This window comes from Ranitomeya variabilis, chromosome 6 (assembly GCF_051348905.1).
Source record: "Ranitomeya variabilis isolate aRanVar5 chromosome 6, aRanVar5.hap1, whole genome shotgun sequence".
Taxonomy (NCBI): domain Eukaryota; kingdom Metazoa; phylum Chordata; class Amphibia; order Anura; family Dendrobatidae; genus Ranitomeya; species Ranitomeya variabilis.
The window spans coordinates 205,894,260-205,912,412 of NC_135237.1; positions in this window are offsets into that span (position 1 = coordinate 205,894,260).

An 18,153-nucleotide genomic window follows, 5' to 3' on the forward strand; every position below is an offset into this window, starting at 1 on the left:
GTAACTGGTTCAAAGTCAGAGAGTGAACTAGATGCAGTGGGGGAGGGAGGACAGTGCATGGTATGAAGAGATTGGGAGATGATTTCCTGTCGAATGTGGTCAATTTTTTCTTTGAAGTAATTGGCCAGATCGTCAGCGCGGAGATCTGTGGTTGGGGCCTGCTCTCTTGGATTGAGTAGGGACTGGAAAGTGTCAAAGATAAGTTTAGGGTTATTTGACAGCGAGGTGATGAGGGTGTTGAAATAGGTTTGTTTGGAGACGTGAAGGGCAGAGTTGTATGTTTTTAGCATGAACTTAAAATGGATGAAATCTTCGGGTAGATTAGATTTTCTCCACAGACGTTCGGCGCACCTGGAACACCGCTGCAGGAAACGTGTTTGCAGCGTGTGCCACGGTTGTCACAGTCTGTGCCGAGTTGTTCTATGTATAGGAGGTGCCGCTTCATCCAGGGCACTTTGCAGGGTTTCATTGTAATGCTTCAGAGAATTGTATACTTGTAGGACTACAGGTCCCAGAACACCACATCGCTTCAGGCTGACAGCGCAGAGTCTCCTCTGCGACACACATATCGGCCATTCACCACAATGCCGGACTTTGTCACATCATCACATCCATGCATGCAACTGCCATGCACTCTCACAGCCTCAATACGCCTGGGGAGACCATGCAGCGCCCCCTACCTGTTACAGGGGTCACTGCACCACAAATGTCAATGCTGATCACTGTATTACCTGTACACTATACACGAAATACAGAGCTCCTGTGTATGTTGTCACTGGTGATCAACTGTACTACCTGTACACGAACACTATATACAGAACTCCTGTGTATAATGTCAATGGTGATCACTGTATTACCTGTACACTATATACAGAGCTCCTGTGTATAATGGCACTGTTGATCCCTGTATTACTTGTACACTGACACTATATATAGAGATCCTGTTTATGATGTCACTGTATTACCTGTACATTGACACTACATATATAGAGCTCCTGTGTATAATATCACCGGTGATCACTGTATTACCTGTACACTGACACTACATATAAAGAGCTCCTGTGTATACTGTCACTAGTGATCACTGTATTACCTGTACACTGACACCATATACAGAGTTCCTGCATATAATGTCACTGGTGATCACTGTATTATCTGTACACTGACACTATATACAAAGCTTCTGTGTTTAATATCACCGGAGATCACTGTATTATCTGAACACTGAAACTATATACAGAGCTCCCGTGTATAATGGCATTAGTATTGTATTTTGTTTATTAATGAACAGTATTGTAGTATTTGGTCACTATACCATGGTAATATGTGGTCTGGTCACGGTGTGACGGTATTTGTCCCTTGTATGTGGTATTAAGGGTCATTCTAAAAAAATATATGTGACTCATTCCCTTAAAGATAAATAAATAACAATTAACCTAAAAAGAGTATTGGATATTTTAAGAAATGTTTAATAGGTTAGAGTAGAGCCCAGCCAAAAGAGTCTACTTTCTCGTCGTGACGGCTTATAAATTATTTTTGCCAAAACAAAAGCTGCTCTCTATATATGTGATCTGATGTTTGATGGGAACTGTTAAAATCTGATTGGTGAGGATGTGGTGCAGAAGATGAGTTTTTCCAAGAATGGATGGTGGGACTGTGGAATGTTCAAGGCGTGGAAGTGGAGCTGGGGTGGAGCCTCAAGGAGGCCTGAAAATTTTGTCAGTATGGGGCCCTGAAATTCCTAGTGGCAGCTCTGTGAACTGATTAACCCTTGCCTTGACAGAAAGGAAACCTGCACTGTTTAATAGGATGGTGAAGCAGTTCTAATAAGTGCAGGAGTTTATGTAAGCAGATGCCACAATCTTCTGGCCCCTCTCCCCGTGACATCTGCAGTCACACAGAGGGACTGACAACTTATTGATTTGAACCAGACAACCCTTTAAGTTTAGAAATAATTCAATATACTGTACAAGGATACTGTACACAAAACTCAAGCGATCATACGTTACAAACATAAAGTGCTAATAGAATGCCATCATGCACATTAATGCCAGCAAACAACTTTTTGGGCTTATTGCCGGAGTATAGCAGTATTATCTTAACTCCTACAGAGTGGGCTTCTCTAGTAGTTCAGGGTATTAAAATGCTTATCGTTTTACTATAAGTTTAATTACTTTATATAACTACTTGCATTGATAAAGAATAGAAAACACCGCGCTGCAATGCAGAAACATAAATCTATGGCATACCTAGGATGTATATATAATAGCCGCATGACTTACTTGGGTGAAAGAATCCTGGTGTGTTGCCATGAGGGCATGGATAGTGGGCATGTAGAGAGGCCAAGGAGTGGGGAGCATCCTCCCGTGGTGGCGACTCTCTCCAGCCAGGGGTCCAGAGGGGGAAGGTGCACGAGTACCAGGTCCGAGAAAGCTTGCGGTGGGCTCCAGCCAGAAGCGACGCCGCAGTAAAGCAAGTCTGCCGGTTGCCGAGGGAACGTGACGTCATGTGAGGTAAGGACGGGTGCATGGAGGAGACAGAAGTCAACCAACGTGTTTCGAAGGACAGCGGTCCTTCTTCGTCAGGGTTACGGCTGCCGTCTCAGGACCGTCCTTATATAGTGGGGTTCGGCACATCCATGCAGCTGGTGGCTAATGATCTGCTAATGTAATTAATCAGCAGCATCTTGGGACCTGGAAGCGGCATGTATTGAAAGGGGCTGAGACTTGTAGCACAGAATGTATATAATATGCAAATGTCTCTGTCCATTTTGGACCAAATCAGATAAAACACAATAGAGCCTTCTTTTTTCATAATAAACTTGTATTGCAAGCCTTAGCCCCTTGCAAAAATTGTTTAAAGGAATGAAAACCCTGCTTTTTCTAATAAATCATACAGTGCAAAATATTTTTCCTCTCGCCCAGCCTTTGGGATAAACTATAACATTCGTTTGACTACTGCCACCAGTCATTGGTGCGCATTTCAGAATTATTTTGTTTGATTTCTTTATTTGTATAATGGTGGAAGAATACAGACTGTCTAGAGAGCCAGAGGTGCAGACTCCTTCAACTCCTTACATATTTCTTCTATCTCTTAGCAGTAATACTGACATGATCCTCACAAGAAGCATTTAAATTGCTTTTAAGGCATTTTTAATCTACATCACAGTTAATATATAACAATGTTGTTTTTCCTCTGTAGTTTTTCACCAGCTGCTGTTCATTTAATTACTCTTGAGTGACCGTATATGGCAATACCATGTGCGACTTCTGATGTTTCCTGACATTTTTAAAGTACTCATATTTCCTCACATCTATCTCTTTTTATTAACATCAAACAAAACTTACCTGTCACCAAAACATGACCTCTATGCTCAGTGATATGGAGATATTCATTATGCTGTAAAAAAAGCTAATCAAGACACTAACAGACCAGCGTGATGAATAACTGCCGCCATCATTAATATATTATGGCAAAGCTTTAACACTAGATGATACCTTGTAGACACTATGGGAAAGAACGCTAATTGTATGATAAATCATTTTCAACAGCAGGATCCATCTGTCACATTAAATCAGATTCACGCTTTCTGTGATACGAGACAAGAAATCTCTCTGCCGGTTCTGTCAAGTGTGCTAGATATTTGGTATCTAAATGTTCCTTCGTTATTTGTAAGTCAAGGGATAAACCAATAAGCTGCTTCTTCTTTGCCTTGATATTTAATGCTCAATTTACAATATTTAGATATACTTTAATAGGCAAATATTTTATATTTGATATTGATTTCACAATGGGTGAGGGGAGAGGTAGAATGTTAATTACAATTTACTTATATTCTTAAAGCGAACTTGTCAGCAGTTTTGACCGATATAAGATACAGCCACTGCCTTTCAGGGCTTATATACAGCATTCTATAATGCTGTAGATAAGCCCCCGGTCCGTCCTGAAAAATAAGTTTTATTATACTCACCTGGGTCTGGGTCCGGCGCCTCCCATCTTCTTATGATAGCCTGCCTCCTACCTGATTCATGGCTCCCCAACTTCGCGCTCACTCCTGCGCAGGTGTACTTATCTGCTCTGTGGAGGGCAGAGCAACGTACTGCAGTGTTCTGGCGCTGGGTCTCTCTGACCTTTCCCAGAGCCTGCGCACTGCAGTACTTTGCTCTGCCCTCATCAGAGCAGATAAGTACGCCTGCGCAGTATAATAAAACTTATTTTTCTTATCTTTAAGGTAGGACCGGGGGCTAATCTACAGCTTTATAGAATGCTGTACATAAGCCCTGAAAGGCAGTGGTCGCATCTTATATCGACCAAACCTGGTGACAGGTTCCCTTTAAAGGATAGTGTAGGATGTAGTGATGAGCGAGTGTACTCATTGCTCGGGATTTCCGGAGCACGCTCGGGTGGTCTCCGAGTATTTATGACTGCTCGGAGATTAAGTTTTCATCGCCTCAGCAGCATGATTTACAGCTATTAGCCAGCTTGATTATATGTGGGGATTACCTAGCAACCAGGCAACCCCCACATGTACTCAGCCTAGTTAATAGCTGTAAATCATTCAGCTGCCATGATGAAAACTAAATCTCCGAACACTACCAAATACTCGGAAGTCACCAAAGCGTGCTCCGGAAAACCCGAGCAATGAGTACACTGGCTCATCACTAGTAGGATGTTCATCAAATGTTTCAGTGCATTGAATTCATTAAAAATATAGCAGCTTATCACAACAAATTGCTCACGTGAGTCACGTCTGTCTCCATTATTGTAATTCAGTGCAAAAGCATGTGTACACCAATGCTTAGAGGTAAGTAACTCTGAGGCCACGTTCTCACCTGCAGTACTTGATCAGTATTTCACATCAGTATTTATAAGCCAAAACCAGGAGTGGGTGATAATACGGAAGTGGTGACGGGTTTCTGTTATACTTTTCCTTTGATTGTTCCACTCCTAATTTTGACTTACAAATACTGATGTAAAATACTGACCAAATAACGAGTGAATGTAGCCTTAGGCTACAAAACAACTTTAGCTGTGTGACACATGCATGGCTGTAGGATGCTGCTAACGCACAGAATTATGCAAGTGGATGGTATCACATTGCTACCTGCATGGTCCAGAGACATCTACAAACAGGTCGCAAAAAGTCAGAAGAAGCTCATTTTTGTCACTATTATGAGGCTGGATAAAGAACAGAAAAGAAGCAGTGTGTTTAATGGCCACGATCACCCTTATAAATTAAAAAAGAAAACATTTTAACACCACAAAATATGTAGAACCAATTTTTTTCAATACAAAAAAGATACCAAAGCAAGGACAATAGAATAAAAACAATTAAAAAGGCCACAAATTGGCCATACGAAAAAACCAATATAGTGTGGTTTGAGCACCACTTTATATCATATTGTTTGTTTTTCGATATCCCATAACTACAGTCCAAGATCTATATTCTACCATTTCCTGCATTTATAGTTAGCACTTTGGAGGAGGCTTACTTTGGTCCCCACATGGACCACTAGTGGTTTTTTCGTATGGCCACTTTGTCCACTTTTTAATTGTTTTTATTCTATTGTCCTTGTTTTGGTATCTTTTTTGTATTGAATAAAATTGGTTCTACATATTTTGTGGTGTTAAAATATTTTATTTTTTAATTTATAAGGGTGATCGTGGCCATTATACACACTGCTTCTTTTCTGTTCTTAAGGGTATGTTTTCACGTTCAGGATTGCCTGCACTTTGGACGCAGCAGATACCCTGCTCCGCCCAAAGCGTCGCCCCCTGTTGTACTTTTGGTGATTCCGGATGTGTTCATAGAATCTCATCTGGAATCTCCTCATCGTATTCATAGACTGAGTTATTTATTTTGCGGAGATGGAGTGTCTTCCGCAAGATAAATAGACATGCTGCGGTCTGGAAAGACGCAATTTTTTATCAAATTGCACTTGTCCATTTTTCTCGCAAGTGAGTATGAGCCCTTTCTGGGAGCTACAATAGGTGTGATGTTTAGAAAGTTAAGAAGCTTTGGCCTTTTAGGCGTTTTTGGCATCTTGTTTCAGGCTTTTTTTACCTAGATTAGAGTAGGTTTCCTAGCTGAAATACAGTATACCTATAGAACACAATTAACAGGAAGAAAATGTCAATATGCCCTGGCATCGTAAGTGGCATAGAGAGCATGGTTATTCTACAAAATATTGATTTCTGAACTTTTCCTGAGTTAAAACATTGTTAGGAGGCTAACAATAACAGTGAAAAATAAAAAAAAGTTTTACAAATATTAAAAATGATAAAAAATCTTAAAGTTCAAATCATTCACCCCAATCAACTAATTGAAAATAAAGATATTAAAATAATTAAAAAGATACACATATGTGGTATCACCGTGTTCAGAAAAGACTGATCTATCAAAACATAAAAACAATTAACCCGACTGGTAAACACCATAAATGAAATAAATTCAAAACAAACAAAAAATACAAAATTACGTTTCTTTGGTTGCCATAATTCCACAAAATAAGGATGTAATAAGCGATCAAAAAATCAAATCCAAAGCCAAAATGAGATTAATCAAAAAGTTGACTCACCCCACAAATAAATAAGCCATCGCACAGCTCCACCGGCTGAAAACTAAAAATTTTACGGGTCTTAAAAAATGACAACACAACCCCAAAACATTTTTTTGCAAACTTCTGATTTTTTTTCACCACTAAACTAAACAAACTGGACATGTTGAGTATTGCCATAATCGCATTAAAAGGCTAGAAATAGACTAGCATTTGGCATCCAATGCAAGAGCATTGGATTTGACATGCTAATGACCCTCAGCTCCAGCTCTGCTGTGTGTGAGAGCCGAGTGTCAGTGCTGTGTACTCTGACTTATATGAGAGAATCGCAGCACAGATGCGGAGGAGACAGAGAAAGTCGTTTCTCCATCTTCTCCATGGCCTGACTTGGTGTATATTGAACTGCACTGGGCTGACATCTGAGTGCAGTGCTATGTGTCACTCACACCTGTAGACTTGCATGGGTGCGTGAGAGCCGAGTTTCGCTGCCAATCTCAGCATACTGCAATTGTTCTCTTATGTCGCATCTGCAACATAAAATAAGATCTGAGCTGCCGAAAGTACAACACTGGGCCGAGGGCTTTGTGATGTTTTATTGTATAGCACTCGGCCATGTTACATGGCAGTGTGACCCCGGCCTATCGAGAAGCACCATATTGCAAGGTCATATACATAAAAATATACGGTTCAGCACCATCTTTAAAAGGAATCTGAAAGCAGATACGTGCAACCCGAACCACAGGAAGCTTGTATCAGATACTAGCTGTATGATTCCAGTCATGCATGTTTGATTCTGAAATGCTGTGCTATTTCCGAGAAAAACATACATTAAAAGCCAAATGGGGACCAAAGCACACAAGTGACTAGTCAAAAAGACAGTTCCTCGGCAGCTTCTCTCTGCCACTGCCACTGACTGACAGGTCTCTCCCTATACACACAAGGAGAGACCCATCATTTCAGGTGAGCCGGAGAAATTATGTCTTCAATGTTAAGTTACCATTAGGGTTCACTCACATGAGCGGATAACCAAAACCTATGTGATGTTTTATCGGATAGCACTCGGCCCAGGATTATCCTATGGGGCAGTGCAGATATTAGATTATTTTTCTCATGCTGATTTGGCATGATAAAACAATTGCAGCATGCTGCGAGTGGCTCAGATATTCGATCACGTGCACCTGTTCAAGTCTATGAGTGTGTGTGAAATATCGGCCTGCACTCGGATGCCATCCGACAGCATCCCTATTACCGCGGACAGAGACAATGTAGTAGATGGAAAAATTAAGTTCTCCATTTTCTTCACCCTTGTGCTGCAATTCTCTCATGCTAAATTATCGGATCACACTCAGATGACAAACGGATCAAACTCTGAAAGACTTTGAGCTGAGTGTTATTAGCATAGTTGGCCAATTCTCTTTCATGAGAGAACATACAACAGTGTCAGTGAACCTCAAAAAGCATTGATGGCACAGTGATGACATCCATGTCCTGTATTTGTTTTTGACCCTTAACATCCATGCTGCCAGAAAAAAAACAGACATGTCTCCATGTGTAATGCACAGACACATGGCCTGTAAAAAAACACAAACATGTGACTAGCACCATAGACTATAATGGGTATGTGTTTTATCCATGAAAAATATCCACACAGATGTCTGAATGAGGCCTTATAATGAAGCTCCATAATTATTTATACAAAAGTGGCACTCTATCCTATTGAACATCTAAGCTAACTAGTAAACTGAGCAACAGGACACATTAAAGGGACTCTGTCACCTGAATTTGGTGGGCCCTCTGTCCGGTCTGATGGGCGGTGTTTCCTCAGCTTTTATTCACCCCTTCCTTTCCCGCTGGGCGCAATATTTTCTGGAATTTCCGTCGGTTTCCTCCGTAGTTCACGCGTGCGCAAAGCAATCTTGCCTTGCGCACGCGCAGTATGCTTTGCCCAACTGCGGGCAAAGCCAAAAAGCATTAGTGCGCATGCGCCGACGCACTATGTCCCGGAAGTATTTCGCTGATGATCTAATAACAGCTAAATCCAAAGGTCATTGCTCCCTGCTGATTCTCCTGGATCTCTCCGCAGCATTTGACACTGTGGATCATCAGCTCCTCCTCACTATGCTCCGCTCTATAGGCCTCAAGGACTCAGCCCTCTCTTGGTTCTAATCCTATCTCTATGACCGTCCCCTTCACTGTATCTTTTGCCGGCTCCTCTTCCTCTCCTTGTCCCCTTACTATTGGGGTTCCGCAGGGCTCAGTCCTAGGCCCCCTCCTCTTCTCTCTATACACTGCCATTGGACAAACAATCAGCAGATTTGTGTTCCAGTATCATCTCTATGCTGACGACACCCAATTATACACTTCTTCCCCTGTCATCACCCCAACCCTAATTCAAAATACCAAGGATTGTCTGTCTGCTGTCTCTAACATCATGTCCTCCCTCTATCTGAAACTAAATCTCTCCAAAATTGAATTTCTTGTGCTTTTCCCTTCTACCAACCTCACTCTACCCAACATCGAAATTACCCTGGAGGGATTAACCATAACTCCCAAGCAGCATGCCCGCTGTCTTGGGGTCATATTCGACACCGAACTTTCCTTTACTCCCTATATCCGATCTCTAACTCGCTCTTGTCACCTGCATCTTTAAAACATCTCCAGAATCCGACCTTTTCTCACCTTTGAAACAGCTAAGACTCTTACTGTCGCTCTTATTCATTCTCGTCTGGACTACTGCAACTCTCTTCTGATTAGTATCTTTCTTACCAAACTTTCTCCTCTCCAATCCATCTTGAATGCGGCAGCCAGGGTCATATTTCTGTCCAACTGCTTCACCAATGCCTCCATCTTGTGCCAGTCATTACCCTGGCTACCCATTCGCAACAGGGTCCAGTATAAACTCATCTCTCTCACTCACAAAGCTCTCCATAGTTCTGCACCGCCTTATATGTCCTCTCTCATCTCTGTCTATCTCCCTACAGGTGCCCTCCGTTCTAAAAATGACCTAAGACTAACATCCCCCGTAATCCAAACCTTGCACCTCCGTCTCCAAGACTTCTCTCATGCTGCGCCAGCTCTCTGGAATGCACTTCCCCAGACGATCAGACTGATACCTAGCTCCAACCTACTCAAGCGAGCTTTGGAAACCCATCTCTTCAAACAAGCCTACCACACCAACTACTCAGTGAACTAACTTTGCCCTGTTCCCTCCTTCCAAATATTATTCTGAATCCGCACCTTACTATTCATCTGTCTCCACACCCTCCATGCACATGATAACTGCACTTGATACTTGACTATTGCACTTAAACAACAAACTAACAAGCACTTTTCACCTACTGTGTCCCCCCATTTCCTTGTAGATTGTAAGCTTGTGAACAGGGACCTCACCCCTAATGTCACTGTTTAAGTTGTCTTAACTTGTATTAAATTTATTGTCTGTACATGTCCCCGCTTAATTGTAAACTGCTGTGGAATATGTTGGCGCTATATAAATAAATATTATTATTATTATCATTATTATTATTACTTACTGCAAGGTCAAAAGTTTACATATACTAAGATTACTATGCCTTTAAACAATTCTGGACTTCACATATAATGATGTCATGTGTTTGGAAGCTTCTGCTTTTTTGGTAACAACTGAGTAAATTAGAGACATACCTGTGGATCACCAGCTCCTCCTCACTATGCTCCGCTCTATAGGACTCAAGGACTCAGCCCTCTCCTGGTTCTCCTATCTCTATGACTGCTCCTTCACTGTATCTTTTGCCGGCTCCTCTTCCTCTCATTGTCCCCTTACTATCGGGGTTCCGCAGGGCTCAGTCCTAGGCCCCCTCCTCTTCTCTCTATACACTGCCCCATTGGACAAACAATCAGCATATTTGCTTTTTTGTGTAGCATCATGGGAAAGTCTATAGAAATCAAGATATCAGGAAGAGAATTGTTGACTTGCACAAGTCTGGCTCATCCTTGGGTACAATTTCAAGATACCTGAAGGTGCCTGGTTCATCTGTACAAACAATTATATGGACAAACAAGATGGGAATTTGCAGCCATCATACCAATCAGGAAGGAGACGGTTTCTGTGTCCCAGAGAAGAACATGCTTTGGTCTGACATGTGCATATCAACCCAAGGACAAAAGCAAAAAACCTTGTGAAGATGATTGTGGAAGCTGGTAAGATTGTGTCAACGTCCACTGTGAAACGAGTACTGTATCAACATGGGCTGAAAGGCCATTCTGCCAAGGAGAAGCCGTTACTCTAACAGAAACATAAAAAAGCCAGATTAATGTTTGCAAATGCACACACCTTAATTTTTGGAGACATATCCTGTGGTCTGATGAAACTAAAATTGAACTTTCTGGGCATAATGACCATCTTTACGTTTGGAGGAAAAAGGGAGCAGCTTGGAAGCCTAAGGACAACATCCCAACTGTGAAACACAGAGGTGGCAGCATCATCATGTTTTGGGGTTGTTTTGCTGCAGGAGAGACAGGTGTACTTCACAAAATAGATGGCATCATGAGAAAAGAAGATTATGTGGCAATACTGTTCACATCTCAAGACATCTGCCAGGTAGTTCAAGCTTGTGTGGAAATAGGTCTTCCAAATGGACAATGACCAGAAGCATATTGCCAAAATGGTAACAAAGTAGCTTAAGGAAAACAATGTCAATGTTTTGGAGTGGACATCACAATCTCAATCCTATTGAAAATGTATGGGCAAACTTGAAAAGGCAGATGCAAGCAAGGCGACCTACAAACCTGGATCAGTGACACCAGTTTTGTCAGGAGGAATGGGCCCAAATTCTGAACAACTATTGAGAGAAGCTTGTGGAAGGATATCCCAAATGTTTGACCCAAGTTATTCAGTTTAAGGGCAATGGTATCAAATACTAATGAAATGTACAGTATGTAAACTTTTGACTTTGCAGTAAGTAATAAAAATGCCTTAAAACATTCTCTCTCATTATTCTGGCATTTGACAAATATTATTAATTATGCTAATTCTAATTGAAAGGTTTATTCTGAATTCATGTCAGATATTTAGAAAAACATGCACATGTGACACGCCCACCAGTGCTATGTGGTACTCGGAACTGCTTTGTACAGTTCTTTGGGGAAAGTCACGGGGCCGTGATCCGGGGCCCAGGTTGTACCGTAAAGTGGGGAATATGTATATGGGATTTAACGTGACGCCACCTGTGGGGTTCGGCAATGGATGGCTACTGGTCCCGTTTATGTCAGGCTTCATGCACCTCATGGTGCAGGATTCAGGGCGCAAGAGATCACTGAATGACACAAGGGCTGTGGTTTTATTTTCCTTTACTTGATGGTTGATAGTATAGACCGGGGTACTGGTAACAGATTGTAATGGAGAGCCGGGGAGCCTGGAAGCAATTTTTGGATACACCTGGCCAGGTAGGCGGAGACCTTCTTTCTGCGCTGTCCTCCTTTTTTTCTTGCTGCTCAACCGCTTATCCTCCTGCTACTGCTCTGTTTTTAAAAACTAACCGTTGCCCACATGGCAGGCAGATCGAGCCTATCACAGGTGCCGCTCCTTTGTGTCGGCTCCAGGCTCTGGTATGCTGCTGTGCCACTGGACCTGCAGTCCCCTGCCCTCCAGATTTAGCTGCCGGGACTTCAGTACCCACACAACCAAGGGCTCCGGTATTCGGTTCCTAGCACTCAGCTCTGGGGCAGGTATAATCACAACTCCTCTCCCGAGGTTCTGCTCTACTTCTCTCCTGCTGAGACTCAGCAAGGAGACCCCTCCTTGCTTCTAGGCATGACATTACTCCCAGTGAGGGAGGGCTCCTGGGGTGCCACACAAGTGTCTTTTTATATAGTATATGTAAACTTCTGGTTTCAACTGTTTATATATATATATATATATATATATATATATATATATATATATATATATGTGTATATATATATATATGTATTTTATATATGTATATACATATATATCTAATATATAATTGCCTAGAATACTACTTCCTGCAATTTGTGCCAACTTCCGTGGCTTTGTCCGGAGCTAATGTTCGGAGCTAATGTTCGGAGCTAATGTCCGGAGCTAATGTCCGGAGCTAATGTCCGGAGCTAATGTCCGGAGATTAATTGCCTAGAATACTACTTCCTGCAATTTGTGCCAACTTCCGTGGCTTTGTCCGGAGCTAATGTCCGGAGATAATGTCCGGAGCTAATGTCCGGAGATAAGTGACGTCACCAGTGTCCTACACCCAGGCAGAGCACAGGGGCCCCAGGCAGCATATGGGGCCACAGGCAGAGCACAGTGGCCCCAGGCAGAGCACAGGGGCCCCAGGCAGCATATGGGGCCCCAGGCAGAGCACAGTGGTCCCAGGTAGAGCACAGGGGCCCCAGGCAGCCTATGGGGCCCCAGGCAGAGCACAGGGGCCCCAGGCAGCATATGGGGCCCCAGGCAGAGCACAGGGGCCCCAGGCAGCATATGTGGCCCCAGGCAGAGCACAGTGGCCCCAGGCAGAGCACAGGGGCCCAAGGCAGCATATGGGGCCCCAGGCAGAGCACAGTGGTCACAGGCAGAGCACAGGGGCCCCAGGCAGCCTATGGGGCCCCAGGCAGAGCACAGTGGCCCCAGGCAGAACATGGGGCCCCAGGCAGAGCACAGGGGCCCCAGGCAGAGCACAGGGGCCCCAGGCAGCATATGGGGCCCCAGGCAGAGCACAGGGGCCCCAGGCAGCATATGGGGCCCCAGGCAGAGCACAGGCAGAGCACAGGGGCCCCAGGCAGCATATGGGGCCCTAGGCAGAGCACAGAGGCCCCAGGCAGCATATGGGGCCCCAGGCAGAGCACAGTGGCCCCAGGCAGAGCACAGGGGCCCCAGGCAGAACATGGGGCCCCAGGCAGAGCACAGGGGCCCCAGGCAGAGCACAGGGGCCCCAGGCAGCATATGGGGCCCCAGGCAGAGCACAGGGGCCCCAGGCAGCATATGGGGCCCCAGGCAGAGCACAGTGGCACCAGGCAGAGCACAGGGGCCCCAGGCAGCATATGGGGCCCCAGGCAGAGCACAGTGGTCCCAGGCAGAGCACAGGGGCCCCAGGCAGCTTATGGGGCCCCAGGCAGAGCACAGTGGCCCCAGGCAGAACATGGGGCCCCAGGCAGAGCACAGGGGCCCCAGGCAGAGCACAGGGGCCCCAGGCAGCATATGGGGCCCGAGGCAGAGCACAGGGGCCCCAGGCAGCATATGGGGCCCCAGGCAGAGCACAGTGGCCCCAGGCAGAGCACAGTGGCCCCAGGCAGAGCACAGGGGCCCCAGGCAGAAAATGGGGCCCCAGGCAGAGCACAGGGGCCCCAGGCAGAGCACAGGGGCCCCAGGCAGCATATGGGGCCCCAGGCAGAGCACAGTGGCCCCAGGCAGCATATGGGGCCCCAGGCAGAGCACAGTGGCCCCAGGCAGAGCACAGGGGCCCCAGGCAGCATATGGGGCCCCAGGCAAAGCACAGTGGTCCCAGGCAGAGCACAGGGGCCCCAGGCAGCCTCTGGGGCCCCAGGCAGAGCACAGTGGCCCCAGGCAGAACATGGGGCCCCAGGCAGAGCACAGGGGCCCCAGGCAGAGCACAGGGGCACCAGGCAGCATATGGGGCCCCAGGCAGAGCACAGTGGTCCCAGGTAGAGCACAGGGGCCCCAGGCAGCCTCTGGGGCCCCAGGCAGAGCACAGTGGCCCCAGGCAGAACATGGGGCCCCAGGCAGAGCACAGGGGCCCCAGGCAGAGCACAGGGGCCCCAGGCAGAGCACAGGGGCCCAAGGCAGCATATGGGGCCCCAGGCAGAGCACAGTGGTCACAGGCAGAGCACAGGGGCCCCAGGCAGCCTATGGGGCCCCAGGCAGAGCACAGTGGCCCCAGGCAGAACATGGGGCCCCAGGCAGAGCACAGGGGCCCCAGGCAGAGCACAGGGGCCCCAGGCAGCATATGGGGCCCCAGGCAGAGCACAGGGGCCCCAGGCAGCATATGGGGCCCCAGGCAGAGCACAGTGGCCCCAGGCAGAACATGGGGCCCCAGGCAGAGCACAGGCAGAGCACAGGGGCCCCAGGCAGCATATGGGGCCCTAGGCAGAGCACAGGGGCCCCAGGCAGCATATGGGGCCCCAGGCAGAGCACAGTGGCCCCAGGCAGAGCACAGGGGCCCCAGGCAGAACATGGGGCCCCAGGCAGAGCACAGGGGCCCCAGGCAGAGCACAGGGGCCCCAGGCAGCATATGGGGCCCCAGGCAGAGCACAGGGGCCCCAGGCAGCATATGGGGCCCCAGGCAGAGCACAGTGGCACCAGGCAGAGCACAGGGGCCCCAGGCAGCATATGGGGCCCCAGGCAGAGCACAGTGGTCCCAGGCAGAGCACAGGGGCCCCAGGCAGCTTATGGGGCCCCAGGCAGAGCACAGTGGCCCCAGGCAGAACATGGGGCCCCAGGCAGAGCACAGGGGCCCCAGGCAGAGCACAGGGGCCCCAGGCAGCATATGGGGCCCGAGGCAGAGCACAGGGGCCCCAGGCAGCATATGGGGCCCCAGGCAGAGCACAGTGGCCCCAGGCAGAGCACAGTGGCCCCAGGCAGAGCACAGGGGCCCGAGGCAGAAAATGGGGCCCCAGGCAGAGCACAGGGGCCCCAGGCAGAGCACAGGGGCCCCAGGCAGCATATGGGGCCCCAGGCAGAGCACAGTGGCCCCAGGCAGCATATGGGGCCCCAGGCAGAGCACAGTGGCCCCAGGCAGAGCACAGGGGCCCCAGGCAGCATATGGGGCCCCAGGCAAAGCACAGTGGTCCCAGGCAGAGCACAGGGGCCCCAGGCAGCCTCTGGGGCCCCAGGCAGAGCACAGTGGCCCCAGGCAGAACATGGGGCCCCAGGCAGAGCACAGGGGCCCCAGGCAGAGCACAGGGGCACCAGGCAGCATATGGGGCCCCAGGCAGAGCACAGTGGTCCCAGGTAGAGCACAGGGGCCCCAGGCAGCCTCTGGGGCCCCAGGCAGAGCACAGTGGCCCCAGGCAGAACATGGGGCCCCAGGCAGAGCACAGGGGCCCCAGGCAGAGCACAGGGGCCCCAGGCAGCATATGGGGCCCCAGGCAGAGCACAGTGGTCCCAGGTAGAGCACAGGGGCCCCAGGCAGCCTATGGGGCCCCAGGCAGAGCACAGGGGCCCCAGGCAGCATATGGGGCCCCAGGCAGAGCACAGGGGCCCCAGGCAGCATATGGGGCCCCAGGCAGAGCACAGTGGTCCCAGGTAGAGCACAGGGGCCCCAGGCAGCCTATGGGGCCCCAGGCAGAGCACAGGGGCCCCAGGCAGCATATGGGGCCCCAGGCAGAGCACAGGGGCCCCAGGCAGCATATGGGGCCCCAGGCAGAGCACAGTGGCCCCTGGCAGAGCACAGGGGCCCCAGGCAGCATATGGGGCCCCAGGCAGAGCACAGTGGTCCCAGGCAGAGCACAGGGGCCCCAGGCAGCCTATGGGGCCCCAGGCAGAGCACAGTGGCCCCAGGCAGAACATGGGGCCCCAGGCAGAGCACAGGGGCCCCAGGCAGAGCACAGGGGCCCCAGGCAGCATATGGGGCCCCAGGCAGAGCACAGGGGCCCCAGGCAGCATATGGGGCCCCAGGCAGAGCACAGTGGCCCCAGGCAGAGCACAGGGGCCCCAGGCAGAACATGGGGCCCAAGGCAGAGCACAGGCAGAGCACAGGGGCCCCAGGCAGCATATGGGGCCCCAGGCAGAGCACAGGGGCCCCAGGCAGCATATGGGGCCCCAGGCAGAGCACAGGGGCCCCAGGCAGAACATGGGGCCCCAGGCAGAGCACAGGGGCCCCAGGCAGAGCACAGGGGCCCCAGGCAGCATATGGGGCCCTAGGCAGAGCACAGGGGCCCCAGGCATCATATGGGGCCCCAGCCAGAGCACAGTGGCCCCAGACAGAGCACAGGGGCCCCAGGCAGAACATGGGGCCCCAGGCAGAGCACAGGGGCCCCAGGCAGAGCACAGGGGCCCCAGGCAGCATATGGGGCCCCAGGCAGAGCACAGGGGCCCCAGGCAGCATATGGGGCCCCAGGCAGAGCACAGTGGCACCAGGCAGAGCACAGGGGCCCCAGGCAGCATATGGGGCCCCAGGCAGAGCACAGTGGTCCCAGGCAGAGCACAGGGGCCCCAGGCAGCTTATGGGGCCCCAGGCAGAGCACAGTGGCCCCAGGCAGAACATGGGGCCCCAGGCAGAGCACAGGGGCCCCAGGCAGAGCACAGGGGCCCCAGGCAGCATATGGGGCCCGAGGCAGAGCACAGGGGCCCCAGGCAGCATATGGGGCCCCAGGCAGAGCACAGTGGCCCCAGGCAGAGCACAGTGGCCCCAGGCAGAGCACAGGGGCCCCAGGCAGAAAATGGGGCCCCAGGCAGAGCACAGGGGCCCCAGGCAGAGCACAGGGGCCCCAGGCAGCATATGGGGCCCCAGGCAGAGCACAGTGGCCCCAGGCAGCATATGGGGCCCCAGGCAGAGCACAGTGGCCCCAGGCAGAGCACAGGGGCCCCAGGCAGCATATGGGGCCCCAGGCAAAGCACAGTGGTCCCAGGCAGAGCACAGGGGCCCCAGGCAGCCTCTGGGGCCCCAGGCAGAGCACAGTGGCCCCAGGCAGAACATGGGGCCCCAGGCAGAGCACAGGGGCCCCAGGCAGAGCACAGGGGCACCAGGCAGCATATGGGGCCCCAGGCAGAGCACAGTGGTCCCAGGTAGAGCACAGGGGCCCCAGGCAGCCTCTGGGGCCCCAGGCAGAGCACAGTGGCCCCAGGCAGAACATGGGGCCCCAGGCAGAGCACAGGGGCCCCAGGCAGAGCACAGGGGCCCCAGGCAGCATATGGGGCCCCAGGCAGAGCACAGTGGTCCCAGGTAGAGCACAGGGGCCCCAGGCAGCCTATGGGGCCCCAGGCAGAGCACAGGGGCCCCAGGCAGCATATGGGGCCCCAGGCAGAGCACAGGGGCCCCAGGCAGCATATGGGGCCCCAGGCAGAGCACAGTGGCCCCTGGCAGAGCACAGGGGCCCCAGGCAGCCTATGGGGCCCCAGGCAGAGCACAGTGGCCCCAGGCAGAACATGGGGCCCCAGGCAGAGCACAGGGGCCCCAGGCAGAGCACAGGGGCCCCAGGCAGCATATGGGGCCCCAGGCAGATCACAGTGGTCCCAGGTAGAGCACAGGGGCCCCAGGCAGCCTATGGGGCCCCAGGCAGAGCACAGGGGCCCCAGGCAGCATATGGGGCCCCAGGCAGAGCACAGGGGCCCCAGGCAGCATATGGGGCCCCAGGCAGAGCACAGCGATATTTTGGACCACTGTGCGGTGTTTCAGACCCCCTGTGTGATGTCTGGGGCCCTGTTCTTAAGTATATTAAAGATTAAAGTAACGTATATTAAAGTATATTATAGATCAAATTTGACACGTTTATGAGCACCATTGAGTGATATACTCAAGAATGACATAATTTTTCAACATTTTATGGTTTCAAACTGTAAACACTCAGAGTTTTTTTTACTTCAACCAGAAAACCTTAACGGTTCATAAAAAACTTGACTGTTCAGGATATGATAAAAGTCATA